This window comes from Schistocerca cancellata, chromosome 5 (assembly GCF_023864275.1).
Source record: "Schistocerca cancellata isolate TAMUIC-IGC-003103 chromosome 5, iqSchCanc2.1, whole genome shotgun sequence".
Taxonomy (NCBI): domain Eukaryota; kingdom Metazoa; phylum Arthropoda; class Insecta; order Orthoptera; family Acrididae; genus Schistocerca; species Schistocerca cancellata.
In genome coordinates, this window is record NC_064630.1 from 533,336,388 (window position 1) to 533,352,592 (window position 16,205).

The following is a 16,205-nucleotide window of genomic DNA, read 5'->3' on the forward strand; positions in this document are numbered from 1 at the left end:
AGTGGACCTCAAACGTCTAATGACAATGTGTTTTTCTCTGGGAAGCGGTTGTGTTTGCAAGAGAAATAAGAGGGCGTAGTTAGACAACGGACATTCTCTCTTTTCACCCCCGGAATAGCCACTGAAACAGAACAAGCAGTGAAGAATATCGGCGGCCAGTACCTTCTGCCACGCACGGGGGCAGTGATTTACGGCGTGCAGATGTAAATGTAAATGGAAGGATAAGTGAAGAAATGGAGTAAAATGACAATAGAGGAAGAGTGTGGGAAGGGGCGCCCTTGCGCATGCGCGCGAGCGGAGGCTGGCTGGCGGTGGCGGCGGCGGCGGCGGTCCCGGGCGGCGGCGGCAGCGCCAGTCGAGCGGCGGCCCCCGCGCAGAGCACGTCACGCCGGCAGCCCGTTGCCGCCCCCGCCGCCACCGCCTCCGCCTCCGCCCCCGCCGCCCCCGCCGCCGCTCTCCGCGTCTCGCGCCATGGCGGCCGCGCGCTCCCCGGCGCCCGCGCTGCTGCTCGTGCTCGCCGTGCTCGCGCGGACCTCCCTCGAGCAGGACGAGGACATCCCGCACAACGAGTAAGCCAAGCCAGCCGCCTCCAGCGCCGCGCCGCGCCTAGCTTCGCCGCCGTCGGCCATCTTGCCGGGGGCGGCAGCGGCGGCGGCGGCCGCTGCTGGCGCCACACGGGGGCTTCCGCGCTGCGGCAAGCGAGCAGCAGCCGCCGCGCCGCTGCCGGCGATACATTCCAGAGGGAGGCGTCTACTGTGCAACCAGTGGCCCTCATGCCCTCCTTATCCACTGGCCACTGCCCAGCTTCCGACTCGGACCCTGGACATTTTCACATCCCTAACCAAGTGATCAGCTCTTACATTGCTCACTCTTCGCGATGGTCGACATCATGCCTATTGAAGAATTCTGCAGCGGAGTGTGCGATGTTTTGAAACTTCTTGGCAATTTGAAACCGCGTGCTGGACCGGGATTCGAACCAGGAACTTTTGCGTATCGTGGGTAGTGCTCTTACCGACGGACTATCCGGGCACGACTCACGACATGCGCCCACAGGCAATGTCCTTTCTTCCAGGATTGCTAGTCTCGCAAGATATGTAGGAGAACTTCTGTGAAGTTTGGAAAGTAGGGGAGCAGTACTGATAGTAGCAAAGCTGTGTGGATTGGCTGTGAGGCCTGCCTGGATATCTCAGTCAGTGAGAGAATTGGTTGTAGAACACGAAGGCACTGGGTTAGATTCCTGGTACGGCAAACAATTTTAATGTCCCAGTAAGTGTCATCAGTTTATGGATTGCACTTATTAGATTTCTAAACAGTCTTAATTTGCAGTGATTATTTTTATTTCATAGCTCGTTTAAACTTTTGGTATGCTCACATACCGTTGTAATAACAAAACTCAGTACTCAATAACCGTCCAAAAAAATTATAAAAATTAAAAAGTCAAGAATGATGAGGTGTTCTCAAAAGCCGCTTAGATACATGAAGGTGCTTTATTCGCAACTACCGCTTTCACAGCGGTATAGACACATCTTCAGATTTATCTGTCAGGAGCAAAAATCACTGTCTGAAATTTTTGAAATGGTAGAAATACAGGAAGTTGGTTGTGTTTAGATATCGTTCCCCATCGTATAACGGAAGGATGACTCTACTTAACATACCGTCCACGACGGACTCAACGGAGAGCGAAGTGCAAGTACGGAGTGGAAAAAGGTGGGCGGGAATTCGACCATGACCTTTTCAAAATAACAGTCGTGGATTTCTATTGAACGATTTAGGAAATCACAGAAAATTGAAATCTGCATCGCCAGAATGGGATCTGAAATCCACTCTTACTGAAAATCTGTAACAAAATTAATCTATCGACGAGCGTCGTCTTACAAAGCGTTTCACAGTTCTGTATTTCATTAACAAAGAGAGATTGACACAGTACAGATGTAACTATAATAGTAAAGATCTGAAGATGTTCTGTTAATCGCCGAAACCAGTAAAGAAGTAAAAATGATCACTGCGATCAAGACTTTTTACTGAAGTTGCTACGGTACGTATTATATTTTTGATATAATTCCGTGACACACTATTCCGGCTGTAACACAGGTAGGGATACTTCGCCGCGTGGTTTGCAACACTTTCCTCCTCAAACCCTTTGTCTTCGAGTAATGATTCCATCAGAGACGCAGTCCGGACAATAAAGCCGAAAGGCAATGGGCCGTTACCCACCGAAGAAACCGTAACGGTATTCGCTGGATTGATTTAGAGTAAAGGCGGGGAAAATTAATTACAATAGCTGGCCAGAGCAGCGCGTTGCACTTTACGGAGAGGCTTGCTACTGTGCATTACGTAAGCGCTCGTTCCGACAAGAGTCAAGCAATGTAATTCATCCTCCCACAGATACATTATTTTGACTGTAAAATCAGCGAATTTTGAGATTACACAGAGGATTACCAAAAGTCATGTTTCTTTTTTCTTTTCTTCCGTGGATCATTCGTGAATGGTGGAGGAGAGAGGCGAAAGTGGTAGTGATACACGACGCACGCGCAGTCAGGCGTACGGGGCATAAATGTTGATCTAGATGCGCATGACTTTTCCGATTACGTAGTATGAGTCACTACCACGGAAGCTACTAAGCCGTCGACGAATACACGCTGGAAATTTGCCATTTACGTTGCTGAGCCATCTTCAAGAAAACACGGTTTGTTCCATGAAGTGAGCTCTGGAAAGATGCAGGGAATCAGGCGGGGCAGATCGGACGTTCCCTAATGTTTTGCTAAAGGCACAGTGGGAGGTCAGTAATGAGGCGAATGTCGCAGTCACTGTGAGGCGGGGCTGTGTCTTTTCACACAAGTAACTCCTTAACTGTCTTTCCGAGGTTGGACGAGCGGCGTTCTACTCCCATCAAGAAAACACTACACAATGGCGGTAATAGCAACTAGATCTGAGACACGAAAGCGCAGGCATTTATTCCACTCCATACGCTAAGAGCACGCATCCACAAACTTGAAAGAGCGCTCTAGATCGATAACGGTTGGGTGATAAACGAGGAAAAGTGTAGCATATGTGACAATCAATAGCGCCTTTCTCTTCTAAGTCCAAGTGACTGGAATAACACGTAAGAATTACTCGCTGTAGGAGCTATGAAATATTCTTTGAATGCCGCATGTGACGACTACAGGCTGTAACGGTTTCCGTCCGGAAATACACGGAATTGGCATCATACGATACTGTTTGAAGTTTCATGAGTGCGTCCGGCACTTTAGACGAACAGTAAATTTCCCTGTCTAGGCCATGTAACATTATTCTTATGGTACAATAGTTTAGCGATACATCTCGTCTCTATCGGCATGTATTTCCTGATGTATTAGGGGAAATGGAATACTAACCATATAATTGCCGGAGTATTCTTTGTTTATATACCTGTAAGGTCACATGCCTTTAAAAGGCATTTACTCGAGCGTAGCTCGAATTGTGGCGTCTCGTGTCCGTTCTGGCGTATTGAGTGTTGTACATTGAGACCAGTGAGATAAACTGTGTGACAGGAAATCCTATTCAGGGAGGTAACCTGTTTTAATTGAAAACTGTTAGGATTCACTAGAAGTGATTGTTGGTCTGTGAAGAAGAAAACATTTGAAACTTCCTGGGATATTAAAAGTGTTTGTCGTACTGGGCCTTGAACCTACAACCTTTACCTTTCACGGGCAAGTTCATGCTCATTTCTTTTGTTCACCAGTACGGTCGCCCAAGAACCCGGCCGCGAAAGGCTAAGTTCCTAGGTTTGACGCCTGCTCCAGTACACAATTTTAATCTGGCAGAAAGTATCAGATAAGCGCACACTCCGCTGCAGAGCGAAAATTCATTCTGGAATGAAAAATTTATTCACGTGAAACTCGGTTTAGCGATGCATTGATCCATAGCGTTATGGCACAAAAGTTGAACACACAGCACTGGGAAGACGCCTATAGTTTCAAGGTCACAGGTTATAAAATACAGGGAAAAAAAGAGTCTTTCAAATTACAATGCATATCGATTTTGCGTCGGGCTCTTTTTTCACTTTTCATCGACGTATATCGATTTCTCGCATTCTTTTTTTGTCAGTATTTAATTTTTTTTATTGATATCACGATCGTTACATGCGATGCTGCAATGAATTGTGTCCAATTCGCGCTGCCTTATTTACACGCTAGATTAGCTAATTTTAAAAACACTTATTTACAGTGATAATAAGTTTGTATCAGAATGTGACCATCTTCAGACCATTTATTGCATGAGGTAGGCTGTGGCGGTGAACAGCACAGGTGTCATAACTCCACGAACGTCACTCCGTCCACCGCCAACGCTTATCATCACGGTATAAATTGTCTGAAGGATGATCACATTCGACCGAAACTGTCAACTATTGTAAACAAATGTTTTAGTGCGGTCGGGTTCCTTTCTAATACATTTTTAAATTACTTTTAGCCAAGCCGCTCTTTCTCCACCAGATGTGTTCTCAAAAATTAGAGATTTGTGAAGTTTTTCAGTAGCAGAAGTGTGATTTGTGATACATCTACATCTACATGCATACTCCGCAAGCCACCTGACGGCGTGTGGCGGAGGGTACCTTGAGTACCTCTATCGGTTCTCCCTTCTATTCCAGTCTCGTATTGTTCGTGGAAAGAAATATCGTCGGTATGCCTCTGTGTGGGCTCTGATCTCTCTGATGTTATCCTCATGGTCTCTTCGCGAGATATGCGTAGGAGGGAGCAATATACTGCCTGACTCCTCGGTGAAGGTATGTTCTCGAAACTTCAACAAAAGTCCGTACCGAGCTATTGACCTATTGACCGTCTCTCCTGCAGAGTCTTCCACTGGAGTTTACCTATCATCTCCGTAACGCTTTCGCGATTACTAAATGACCCTGTAACGAAGCGCGCTGCTCTCCGTTGGATCTTCTCCATATCTTCTATCAACCCTATCTGGTACGGATCCCTCACCGCTGAGCAGTATTCAAGCAGTGGGTGAACAAGAGTACTGTAACCTACTTCCTTTGTTTTCGGGCTGCATTTCCTTAGGATTCCTCCAAAGAATCTCACTGTGACATCTGCTTTACCGACGATTAATTTTATATGGTCATTCCATTTTAAATCACTCCTAAGGCCTACTCCCTGACAGTTTATGGAATTAACTGCTTCCAGTTCCTGACCTGCTATATTGTAGCTAAATGATAAAGGATCTTCCTTTCTATGTATTCGCAACACATTACACTTGTCTAAATTGAGATTCAACTGCCTTTCCCTGCACCATGCGTCAGTTCGTTGCAGATCCTCCTACATTTCAGTACAATTTTCCATTGTTACAACCTCTCAATATACTGGAGCATCATCCGCAAAAAGCTTCAGTGAAATTCCGATGTTATCCACAAGGTCTTATATACATATTGTGAATAGCAACATTCCTACGGCACTCCCTGCGGCACACCTGCAATTACGCTTACTTCGGAAGACTTCTCTCCATTGAGAATGACTTTAGTGAACTGCGTATCTATAAACACAGCGACAACGCAGTTGTTGTTCTTATTCCTCCTTTCATGGATACAAGAGTAGTGACTATAGGTCGAGTTGAGAATCCGTTTTCTGCCCTATCTCGGCAAAGATATGGGAGCCGTTTCCCCGGCCTTTTAGACCGTGGCTGTGTGCAGTCCCCTACGAACCTGCGGCAGTGGCCACAGCGCCAGAGGAAGTCGATCGGCGGCTGTGACTTGCTGAACGTTTGCCGCTTTGGGCTGGAAAGCACGCCCGCGCCCCGAGCGTCGAGCCCGGCGGGGCGCTGTCGGTGGCGCCAGCTCCGTGGCGCCAGCGGTGTGGCGCGCATTGATTGACGCCGCTGGCGCCCTCGAGCGGTGCTCCACGGGCCGACGCCGACGCCGCCTCCCGCTTCCGGCCCCTGCCTCTGTCTCTACACTGCACAAACACTGGGTCACCTGACACGGTCTTCTCGTGTGTCGCACCCTTATCCCAAAACCCACGTGCCCTTCCCCACCCTTTTTTTTTTTTTTTTTTTTTTTTTTTTTGGGTAACGGAACAGATATTTGTGACAGCCATGGTTCACTAGTAATGAGGCTGTGTAGGGTGAGCAGCAGGCAACGACTGTTTGTCGTTGACGCTACAGTACAGGGAATGTGTAGCTAGAGTTGCGCTCTGCCAAAACTACGGTTTTGGGAGTACATAAATGACGAAATGAACGGTAGGAATACTGGTAGTATTGACAGTATCAGTAAGGAAAGAAGCATAAATGAATGTGTAGAGGAGAAACAGGGAGCCGAAGACTTCTCATTGTTTTTTGTTTGTTAATCTGTTTGTTTTGCACATAATTAGAACTGCACATCGTTCGATGTTACTCCGCTGCGTATTTTATAAGCCAACAAAATACAAACTGCATTTTTTAAGTAATAAAAATTAGCTGCTCGCGTACCTTCTGAGCTTTTATGTAACCAAAGCAATTACATTTTATGCAACTACAGTTTAGACGCGCAAACACAAAAAATCTGTAAACTATTGCTGTTATTTTGTACTGAAGAGAACTTTCTTCATCATGATCAAAGGCAAGAGTTTCCTGTTATTCTTGACTGGCTTAGCACCAACTTCTTCGCTCGCATAGATTGTATGGCCTGCAGAGTTTTTTTTTGTTTTCATTTAATGGAATTTGTATGTTGTTTACAAGGTGAAACACTTCCTAAGCTTTTCTCGCTAATTAATGCCGTATAAGCATTGTCTTTTCCGAAGGTACTTCTGACCAAAAAGCGATTCTCTTAGCTGAGTCCGAAGTTTTTGTTAATCATGCTTTTTGGGTTCTTGTGGAGATATTTTAATTTGTACTTTCATCCTTTAACAAATATATCTTTATATCTAACCGAGAAATGACTTATCAGTTTTCATAAGTTTACCTTTAAAAATTTTTATGTTGTAAAGAAATATTTTCTTAAAACTTTTCACTCCCTGTTGCACCCCATTAAGGTAAAAATCAAATAAAAACAGTCTCGATCACGGTTTCAGATGTTTTATTTGTTAGCAACTGGTTTCGGCCGTTCGGACCATCTTGGGAGATCCTCAGAAGTAAGGTTGACAATCTCATTTCTAGGTATTTCGCTCCATCCGCCGCAACCAGCAGCCATAATGGCGTTCAAAAGCCTCAAGATGGTCTAAGGAAAGGGGGCGTAACCGATTGCTATCAAATAAAAATTCAGAAAACGCGATCGAGACTGTTTTTATTTCATTTTTAGCATTTTATACTGATCGCTGTGCTCCAGTTACAGAATACTTTCTAAACTTTTAAACTCCCTTAGGGGTTGAGTTTCCAGAAACAGTGAAACACATAATTTTTTATTACTAGTTGAGAAGCCAAATTTAAATTTTCATAGATTTTGCTTCAAACATGCATTTGTAATAAAATATTGTCATAAAAGGTCTCATCACGTATTTAACTCCCTTAGGTGTTCATTTTCTAAAATCACTGAAACATAGATTTTTTTATTTGTAGGCGAGAAGACAAATACCATTATTCATAGATGTAGCTTTAAAAATACTTTAGTAGTTCTTTAATAATTACATATTCGAAAAAAAACGCTTTTACCCACTATTTTACCCCCAATGGGGTTAAATTTCGAAAAATACTGAAACAGGTATTTCTTTATTTCTGACCAAGAAACCGAATACTAATTTTCGTTGGTCTAGCATCAAAATGGCCTTAATAGCGACATTTTTTTTAAAAAACCTCCTTCCCCTATTTCACCCCTTCGGGTTGGAATTTCGAAAAAGCCCTTTTTGAACGACGCGTACAGTACAAGATCCACACCTTCTCGAAATTTCCTGTTTCTCTCCTGAGTGGTTTGGGCAGGGCGATGGTGAGTGAGCCAGTCAGTCAGAACATTGCCTTTTATATTTAAAGATAAGTGCGAAAGTTGCTCAACAATAACAGAAAATTGTCTTATATAAGCTCGAGGAAATATTGAAGCGATGTTTGATACGTTTTCTTTGTGTTTTTTTCCTGTCTTTAATTTTAACTTTTGTTTTGAGGAAATTGCGTTTTCTAGCGCTATATGATAAATCTGTTCTTTTATTTTTTTATTTTTGCAACATCCATCTGTTTCACGTTGCGCATCAACAATTTTCGAACAAAACCCGAATTAAAAATGGACCATTCCCATTTTGTTATAAATATTGTTTATTTTTAAGTAACGGGTAGCTGGATAACCATGTAGAACAAAAATGTTCCTCAGGTTACGTGGCCCCTTATATATCTTCTCTGTTTCTAGACGGCTCAGCCGGCCGCGGTGGGTTAGCGGTTCTAGGCGCGCAGTCCTGAACCGCGCGACTGCTACGGTCGCAGGTTCGAATCCTGCCTCGGGCATGGATGTGTGTGATGTCCTTAGGTTAGTTAGGTTCAAGTAGTTCTAAGTTCTAGGGGACTGATGACCACAGATGTTAAGCCCATAGTGCTCAGAGCCATTTGAACCATTAGACGGCTCAACGCTTCCGCTTTCTGGGGGAGTCTAGTAGGAGACTGATCGCATACGCAAACAAAGCGCTCGAAATGAGGTAACGCCCGATAGATCTGCAGCCCACCTAACGTACAGGTAACGTGGTTGCGATCTTAACTGACCAAAGGTAGTAGGAAAATTACCGTAGTGTGCCATAGACTACCGTAGCCTACGGCAGTTTTACAACAGCAGTCGTCGTTAACTGATTGTAAGAAGTTGCAACATGAGCCGGAAAGAATTTCTATTTGGCATGATGAATAGCAGCTTTCTCTGAATGTGGAAATATGTAAGCTAATACAAATGAGAGGGAAATAAAATCCCGTCATGTTCAAATACAGCGTCAGTAGTATACAAGTTGTTTGACTATAATGAGCACAAACGAAAGGGGCGGGCAGAGGACAAAGAAACAAACGATCAACCCTAATAAACATAGACCCGGGAATAACTGCACTCATGCCAATGTAACAACATTGATAATGTCTAAGACTACATTTATATCAAAACACCGCAAGTGAGGCATAAATTACATAACGATAAACTGCCCTCATCTGATACTATTATCATTCCGGATGTGTAAGTACTTGTAGAAAGCGTTTCGACAAGTTCAAATGGTTCAAATGGCTCTGAGCACTATGGGACATAACATCTGAGGTCATCAGTCCTCTAGAACTTAGAACTACTTAAACCTAACTAACCTAAGGACATCACACACATCCATGCCCGACGCAGGATTCGAGCCTGCGACCGTAGCACTCACGCGGTTCCGGACTGAAGCGCCTAGAACCGCTCGGCCACCACGGCTATCGTTTCGACAAGTGTCACGGCCATTGTTCGCCAATACCGTGGCCTCCCAGATCCTCATCTTGAACCCATTGTAAATTGTTTTTGTCTAGGTATATTTAAAAGTTTTGGTATGTTCCAGCCCTCTCGACAGTGTCAGTAACCTCCGGAAATACATTGTGAATGTTTGTCGATGCATTGAGAAAACGCCTGGGATGTCTGAACATGTCGATAGAGGGCGTGCTGATGCCTGCCTTCACGTGAATGGCGGCCATGTGATCACTCAGTTTAATGTGTTTGTGGATATCTGCTGTTTGCATCATCGGGGGTATTTTCATGTATTCAGTCGTAATACGTCGTATCCGGGACACCATTGGATTCCAGACGTATGTTTGCTAAAACTATTTTCTTATTTCATTGCCCTCTACTTTGCGTCTTTCATTCAGATCTATAATACCATCCTGTATATGAATTGAGATCAAATGAAACTAGCATTGCAGGTCGGTTGTAAAATTAGTGACTGGTAGACTTCGCTTTATTGGGAGAATTCTAGGAAAGTGTACCTCACTTATAAAGCAGACCATGTACAGACCCACTTTTGAATATCCCAGAACATTAAATTCAGAATACGTCAAGAAGTTTTTATTCCTTTATTATGTAAATCGAAGGTGGAGAGGAGAGAAAAGAAAGGAAGAGGAAGGAACTGATCATATTAGCTGCATCGGGACTTTAAGTGGAATCAGCAACAGCTACTGAAAGTATGTGCCGCACTCGGATTCGAGGATTCGAAAATGGGATCTCTGGCTTACGAGGCAGTCGGATTAACCACTGCGGCACCCAGACACAGTGTTCATAGCAAATGCGCGGATTATCTCGGGCCGACACCCGGCCGACCCACATTCCCACGTAGAGCCACCACTTAACTGTAATCTCCAGCCATGTCTCCTTGCTCTCTAATTTTAGATTCCCACTGGAGGTCGAACATAAATGTGCAACTACACTGACTGGTGTGGATGCATATACCATAGAGGTGTATCAAATATATAAATAAAGAGTGGTGTCTGTTCTTCCAGACATGTCCAAAAGAACAGATACCACACATTCACATAACATTATTCCTTCCCGCATATGTCTCGCAACAAGACCACGGCAGTAATACTGCATATATTCTGGGTATATGAAGGCATGCTGTTCGTCTGCCTTCCTGCTCGCTGCCCACGACTGTACTCAGAAGGGGGGGAACATGATACCAATTGACTAGTACCCACCATGACAGAGCATACAGACGGCTTCCGGAGTAAGCAGATGCAGATAAATGGTGGTCTCTGGACAATGAAGACAGCAGAGATGCTCAAGTGGTTCAGTGTCTTGCCGCCTCACAGTCACCACAGGAAAGCTTACATGCATGAATGAATTATTCTGGTAATGTACAGTGAAACGAAAGCGAGTACGAATTGCGAGAAGTGCAGCGTCGAACTGCAGTTCAACAGAATTAATCTCACACACCGATAGACTGAAGCATTATGATCACTGCCCAAGGCGACACTGAATGCCGCGTGCTGCCATTGCGGATACGTTATACAGCAAGTAAAGTACGAGGCGTGTTTTTTAAGTAAGGTCTGTTTGAACATAAGTACACAACGAAAGGTTATTTCAAAAAAGTAAATTTATTTTCAGAAATTACATACTTCACTCTATTTTTCGTCATAGTTGGCAAGTTTGTTCAAACACGTATCATACCTGTCAACCAATTTTAAAACACCCTCTTCATAAAAACTGGCCGCCTGCTCCGATAACCAAGAGTTCACAGCCGTTTTCAGGGCGTCGTCGTCATTGTAACGGTTGCCGCTGACATGTTGTTTGAGGTGGAGGAACAGATGGTAATCGCTCGGCGCAAGATCAGGACTGTAGGGTGGGTGGTCTAAAACTTCCCAGGCAAAACTGTCTAATAAATCGCGGGTCTGACCTGCAGTCTGCGGTCTTGCATTGTCATGGACCGAGCGAGGTGGCGCAGTGGTTAGACACTGGACTCGCATTCGGGAGGACGACGGTTCAATCCCGCGTCCGGCCATCCTGATTTAGGTTTTCCGTGATTTCCCTAAATCGCTCCAGGCAAATGCCGGGATGGTTCCTTTCAAAGGGCACGGCCGACTTCCTTCCCCGTCCTTCCCTAATCCGATGAGACCGATGACCTCTCTGTCTGGTCTCCTTACCCGAAAAAACCAACCAACCATTGTCATGGAGAGGACAATTCCCTTTGTCAGCATGGCGCTTCTTTTATTTTGAATTGCTTTGCGTAGCTTTCTAAGGGATTGACAGTATGCTTCTGCATTGATAGTGGTTCCTCGTTGCATGAAGTCGACCAACAAAACACCATGCCTATCCCAAAACACCGACGACATGATTTTGCGCTGGGACAGAGTCTGTTTGGCCTTCACCTTTACAGGCGAGTGTGTGTGTCCCCATTCCATGCTGTGTTGTTTCTTTTCGGGCGTGATGTGCGATACCCATGTTTCGTCTCCAGTTACGATCTGACTCAAGAAGCCGTCACCTTCTTCGTGATAACGAGTCAAGAACTTGCTCGCACAATCAAATGTTTGGTTTTTGTGGTCCTCTGTTAGGAGTTTTGGGACTCAACGGGAGCTGAGCCTCCTAAACTTTAGATGCTCAGAAACAATGTTGTAAAGCACTGATCTCGACACGCCAGGAAATCCTTTTGAGGGACTTGTTATTGTAAAGCGCCTGTTCTCACGAATCCTCGCTTCAACTGAAGCCACCAAATCATCTGTAATCAAAGAAGGGCGACCGGAGAGGTTCTCATCATGGACGGTGTCATGACCATCTTTGAATTCTCGTACCCACCTACACACATTGCTTTCACTCATAACAGATTCACTGTACACTTCGCAAATCTGTCGATGAATTTCTACAGCAGACAGTTTCCTTGCTGACAAAAACCGTATCACTGAGCGAACCTCAAACGCGGTGGGCGATTTGATAGTCTTAAACATTTTGAAAGCACAGAACAGAACCGTACACGTTAGCTACAGAGCTGAAACTGAGCAGAGCTGTTCTCGAGGCATGCCGGTACACGACGCACGCGTTCGTTGCGGTATGCAAGCGAACTACTAGTGTCTACAACAAAACGGACCTTACTTAAAAAAACACGCCTCGTATATAAGTGGAGCAGATCGAATGTGGAATCATTCTAGCCACGTTACGGGGCGCAAATGGGGAAAGCCACTGACAAAGGGCCTGGGAACGAGCATGACGGAAACGGCGAAGCTGGTCCGCTGTTCGCGTCCTACTGTCGTGACCACAAATGCAAAGTGGCTGAAGGGCGATGAAACCATGAGAAGCTGACAAGGAATTGGACGTCCGCCTCCTTGTCATAGGACATGAACTGATCCTTGAACGCAGAATACAGGCGATCCGTAATGATCGCATTATGGAGTACAATTCTGGTTGAGGCGCAAGCACACTATCCAGTCCATGTTGCTGAACGTGGCGCCTCCAGCAGACCATCCCTACATGGGCCCATGTTGACCCAACGACATCATCAGTTATGGTTACAGCGGGTCCATGGATTCATGAGGTTGTCTGCATACCCGTACACGTCCAACAGTCCAATGTCCGTGTTGACGGGCTCAGGAGAGGCGTAAAGCTTCGTGCCGCGCAGTCATCAAGGCTACACGAGTCCGCCTTCGCCTCCGAAAACCAATATCGATGATGTTTCGTTGAATGGTTCGCACGCTGACACTTACTGATGGCCCAGCATTGAAGTGTGCAGAAATATGCGGAAGTGTTGCACGTCTGTCACGTTGAACGATTATCTTCACAGTCCGGAACCGAGCGACTGCTACGGTCGCGGGTTCGAATCCAGCGTCGGGCATGGCTGTGTGTAATGTCCTTAGGTTAGTTAGGTTTAAGTAGTTCTTAGTTCTAGGGGACTGATAACCTCAGATGTTAAGTCCCATAGTGCTCAGAGCCATTTGAAACATTTTGATTCTCTTCAGTCATCGTTCGTCCCGTTCTTGCAAGATCTTTTTCCAGCCGCAGCGATATTGGAGATTTGATGTTTACCGGATTCCTCGTACTCACGGTGCACTCATGAAAACGTCGTACGGGAAAATTGCCACTTCATCGCTACCTTGGAAATGCTGTGCCCCATCGCTCGTGCGACTATGACACCACGTTCAAACTCACTTAAATCTTGATCACGTGTCATTGTAGCAGCAGTAAGCGATCTAACAGGTGCACCAGGCACTTGTTGTCTTTTATAGGCGTTGCCGACTACAGCGCCGTATTCTGCCTGTTTACAAATCTCTGTCTTTGAATACGCATGCCTATTCCAGTTTATTTGGCGCTTCAGTGCAAAAACTGCTATTAGAAAGTAATACAGTAACTAGCAACAACAGATACTACTTTTTGTAATGGAATTCTAAGATTCTAAGTTTCTGGAAATAATTTGCCATAAATTTAGGTATATTTTATGAATGCAAGGTTTTAATTTGTTAGGGTTACAGTTCTTACACTTATTCAAGGTATAATACATGTTTAAGTTATAATTTATTCTTAAACAAACGATTCAACAGTAAAAATAAAGGAATAATGCTGTTAAGAGAACTGGTGTGTAATTTTGCCCCATTGGGTAGCCAAAATGACAAGTTTACAACATTTTTTAAACTGTGAATTCATAGAGAAACTAATTATTTTATATTGAATTCTTTACGCACATCCTATTCTACAAATGTCTGTCTAAGGTAAAATTCTTTTTAATTTTAATTATCCTACATGAGATATAAAAGACAGTTTACATTTTAGTGTCTCATTATGGGCCTCTTTCCCCTACTTATTCTAAATGGGACATTCATCTGGGGTTCCAAAGAATCTGTGATAGTAATCAAAGGCGACATGACAGCTGTGCATCGTGAACATTATTGCGTACCATCTGCATCCTTTCAGGCTACATGTTTTCACTGACGGCGACGGCATCTTTCAGCAGGATAGCTCTCTATGTCACAAGGCCAGACTCGCGCTGGCTGCTCCCACAAACCCCCTGTATGAGAACTGTGTGGCCTGTGTGCAGACATCTGATTTCGCATACCTCTAGAAATCTAATAAGACTTGTGAAATCCATGCCACGAGAATCGCTGCTGTATTGCGTTCCAAAGGTGGATCAACATGCTATCAAGCAGGTGTTCAGAGTGTTTTAGAGGTTGAATAAGGTAGTCACATGCATGACTGTAAGTATGAAAACTATAAATGTTCAACTATTCTGTACGTGTATGTACAAACCTCTTCGACTCACATACACCAGTCACGCTTCTATTAGCATCATCCTGCGTTGCAGATACGTTGGTACCTGATGACGACAATACACTATCTTTACCCGGCCACCGAGCAAGGTGGCGCAGTGGTTAGACACTGGACTCGCATTCGGGAGGACGACGGTTCAATCCCGCGTCCGGCCATCCTGATTTAGGTTTTCCGTGATTTCCCTAAATCACTCCAGGCAAATGCCGGGATGGTTCCTCTGAAAGGGCACGGCCGACTTCCTTCCCCATCCTTCCCTAATTCGATGAGACCGATGACCACGCTGTCTGGTCTACTTCCCCAAACAACCAACCAACCAACTTTGCCCGGCTATCTGTTAGTGATGCAAACGTACGTTAAAATAAAAACCGACTGTGAACGTAAATATATATGGGTTCCGTCCTATGGGTCGTCAAGCGAATTTTCTATGGTGTTTCGCCGGATATTTACAATTCAGTTTTTGCAGTGTGTAGCTGGAGTCAACCTAAACAAATACGACTCAGCGCTTTTGTTGCGACGCCCAGAGCCAATGGAAACCGTTGGTTTGTTTCCTGTTACGAGGGAAAGGTTTTTATAGCGGCATTTTACGTGCCCATTAGATCGAGCATTTCCACGTTGTGTGGCCATAATGTCAGTAGTTGCTTTGCAAATCCTGAGGGTATTTTTGTTCCGTCGTTACATCTACAAGAAAATGTGTGTTTTCCTCTTCAGTCGTATTTCGCTTTATTGAAGTAAAGCATCATCAGTGGTGACAATTTCTGGTTGGTTTTTTGCCGTCTGCTAGCACGTGCAACAGCCGAAGAACGCGTTTGACGTCATTGTCTCCGGCACACTACTCGAATTTGCACGCGCAACAACCTGACCAACGACCTGACTGGCTAACTTCAATGATAATTATATTGGAAAAGGCACAACGTATCGAATATTTTTCCTAACTACTGTTTCTCAGCACAACCTATCCTGCAGCACCGTTACAATATTCTAATGAACTTACACACATTGCGACAAATAAATTAAAAATGACAGTAACTATTGGAAATGTAAACTAAAGGAACAGGTATCTATTTTGTACATTGCACGTTTTTGCACAAACACAGGTCACTGTGCGCCAGACATTCGACTGCATCGGTTGTGAGGTCGTGGCTCCCTTGTAACGCACCCTGAACAATTATCGCGGGCAAACCACGGCCAGGTGAGCGATCTTTTGCTCTTTTGCTCCACATCGGCCGCACTGGGGTCGTTATGAAGTTCCCCAGTGAGACAAGGTCTTGTTGCAGATACCATGTTAATGTTGCGCCACTGCCTGAGAAAATCCTGGTACCTTCAATAAGTGGTGCCGAGACAAGTTAACGAAACGAAATATGTAATCCCTCATTTACCCAATCAGTTGTATGCGATTAACACAATTATGTCATAATGAACGAAGGAACGTCTCTGTTACTTGTAAGTCCTTTGATTAGAAAGCGCAACAGAATCGTGAGTAAAGCTGCAACACCACAAGCACGAAAAACTGACAGTAACTCAGCGATGATTCACATTTACAAGGAACTATTCAAATTCAGATGGCTCTAAGCACTATGGGACTTAACATCTGAGGTCATCA

General features: G+C 44.7%; 1 protein-coding gene across 1 annotated transcript in view; it reads left to right on the plus strand.

The window, feature by feature from the left end:
* The first annotated feature begins 497 nt into the window (after window positions 1-497).
* The window catches only part of LOC126187970 (voltage-dependent calcium channel subunit alpha-2/delta-3), an 865,148-nt gene continuing 849,440 nt past the window's right edge, over window positions 498-16,205 (plus strand). Inside the window, exon 1 of the mRNA XM_049929356.1 lies at window positions 498-569. The gene's annotated coding sequence lies outside the window, so the exon portion shown is untranslated. The remainder of the gene's footprint in view (window positions 570-16,205) is intronic.